The 2,671-nt window shown below is 36.2% G+C and overlaps 1 non-coding gene across 1 annotated transcript; it reads right to left on the bottom strand.

Annotated features, from left to right (window-relative positions):
• Positions 1-1,241: 1,241 nt before the first annotated feature.
• LOC114703576 lies at positions 1,242-1,402 on the bottom strand. Its single transcript, XR_003736149.1, has one exon. It is a non-coding gene; the product is annotated as a U1 spliceosomal RNA (small nuclear RNA).
• Between the last annotated feature and the right edge of the window lie 1,269 nt (positions 1,403-2,671).

The following is a 2,671-nucleotide window of genomic DNA, read 5'->3' as shown; positions in this document are numbered from 1 at the left end:
ATGCTTGCTCAGGCATGTTCATTGTTCAATTAACAATACCTTGCAAATGGAAACAACTTAAAAAAAAAAAAAACCTTCAACAGGCAAATAGAAAGTAAGAATTTGATAAATATGCACTATGCATAATACTCCGCTGTAAAGAAAAAAATGAAATTTGTAAGGACATGGATGGAATAGATAAGATTTTAGTGAGTGAGGTAACCCAGAACCAGGAAGAAAATGTTACAAGTTCTCTTTCACCTGAGTTTCCTAGGTCCAATTCTCCAATAGTGAGTATATAACCTAGAGTAAGTAACTCCATAGCCAGGAAAGTAAAAAGGGACCATTATGGGAATGTGGGAGTGGAGGAGTGAGTAAGTGATAAAGAGAGAAATAATAGAGTCCAAGTGACCTGAAGGGAGAAATAAAAAATATGGGAGTCTCTATTTAGGGAATGTAGGGGAGATAAATACAGAAGGGGTGATGAGGGCAAAACCATGTAAATATGTCTTGAAATTTTATAAGGAACCGTACTTTTAACTTTCTACCAAAAAATGCCTATAATACATATAAAGTCAGTGTATAAATAAACATATATGGTTTAAATGAAACTTTCCAATCTTCACTAACAGCTGTCCTTCTCAGAGTCACAGATCATTGAACCACCCCATTACTAAGCATGAAAAGCAGCCTTTTGAGTTGTTGACCAGGGTTCTCTAAGAGATTGTGAAAACATTATAGACTATTACTGTTGCCCTCGGTTGCTTCCCAGAAGTGGAAGGCAAGTCAATGTTCCTAAAGACACTATGCACTTCAGGAACAGGACCCAGAGGACCCTGTGCTGGAACTGAAATGAAGCTTCTTCCCTGAGGATTTGTTTGCTTGGCACCAGAATGTGTTATGAAAGCTTCAAAAAGAGGGAAGCAACCAATCAAGATATTTTACCAAGATATGACACCTATGAACCACAACAAACCACCAGCATGGTAGGATAAGACTAAGGGATTAGTAGTGGGAGGAAATCGCTGGCTGGAACCAACAGCTTTATAACTTGAGACCCACTCAACAAGAGGGGAATCATATCTGGTGCTGAAAACTTAGCCTGATATTCAGGAGTAGTAAAATCGTAGATCTTGGAGGAGAACCTCAAACTGCTACTTTATTAAACCAGTACAATCGCTAAGTGTCTTACCTGTATTTAGTTTTTTTTTTTGTTGTTGTTGTTGTTGTTTTTTGTTTTGTTTTGTTTTGTTTTGTTTTTAAAGGGGAGAGCGCAAACGCAGTCCCCTGCTACCACAAATTATGCAGTCGAGTTTCCCAAATTTGGGGAAATCGCAGGGGTCAGCACAATCGGAGTGCAATGGATAAGCCTCGCCCTGGGGAAAAACACCTTCATGATCATAGTATCTCCCCTACCACTTATACCCACAGATAAGTGTAGTTCCCACTCTTTATCAAGGAAACGTCTCCATGCAACAGATAGAGACCATTTCAGGAGGCCACAATCAATCAAATTGTAGGTTATAGAGCTGAGTCACAACTAATACATATATAATACAACCCCTGCACCTAAGGTTCAGGAATCATTGTGGAAAAAGGGATAGAAAGATTGTGAGAGCCTGCAGGTCATGGAGCTTACTGTGAGATTTTGTCTCTTAGGCATGCCACAAGATACACCAGAAGACCTCATCATCTTGGGGTCCTGAGCATGAATGGAACAAGATGACACCAGTATACATGTAAACTGGACAGGGAACAGTTCATGAGGCTTCAGTCCTACATAAATAAGGGAAGTTAATGAGTACTGAGTGTTGGAGAAATATTCTTCCCCAGGGAAGAGCAGACTAGCTGGTTATTGACAACAAATAGTCATCCCTGAAAACACATAAACAAGTAACAAGTAAAATTATACAGACTAAGGAATTTGTATTTAGAATATATGTATATATATATATATATATATATATATATATATATATATGTGTGTGTGTGTGTGTGTGTGTGTGTGTGTCTGTGTGTGTGTGTATGTGTGTGTGTGTGCATAATATACATGAATGGATATAACAATTATGAAAAGGGCATCATGAATTTTAAGGAGAATATGGAGGATTTAGAGAAAGGAAAGGGAAGGATTAAATGAAATAATTATAATCTTAAATTATCAAAGCAGTATTTTTAAAATATATGATAGTTTACAAATAGTATTTTAAAACTTAAATGCTTAGACATTACAAATTATTCCAAACTGTTTGTTTTCTAATGGCAGAAATTTATGTACTTACATAAATTATTATATAATGATGATACATGTAAATATAATTTATATAATTCTGCAGTGTTAATCTAGGAGTCTGAAATGAAGGCGCTACAGGCTGTTCTCATTCCTCAAGATGTGTGGAAGTCTAGCCATCATTCCAATTTCTATTTCGACTACCAAGTTACAGTTTTGTGTGTTCTATGCACAGGCTTCTTGCAAGGACACTAGTTAAAAATCTTAATCCTGTATAGTTTCATTTTAACTGAAATAATTTTGTCTATGATCTTATTTCTAAATACAGATAAGTCATGGTTCCAGATGGACATGTATTTTGGAAAGACATTATATAGCCCAATAAAAAGTTATTCCCCTGAGATTCAGGTTTATGCTTTTCATGGAACTGCTGGTCTTTAAACTACAGACAGTAACATTTTT

This window comes from Peromyscus leucopus, chromosome 11 (genome assembly GCF_004664715.2).
Source record: "Peromyscus leucopus breed LL Stock chromosome 11, UCI_PerLeu_2.1, whole genome shotgun sequence".
Classification (NCBI taxonomy): Eukaryota; Metazoa; Chordata; class Mammalia; order Rodentia; family Cricetidae; genus Peromyscus; species Peromyscus leucopus.
This window is presented reverse-complemented; position numbering and strand designations above follow the sequence as displayed.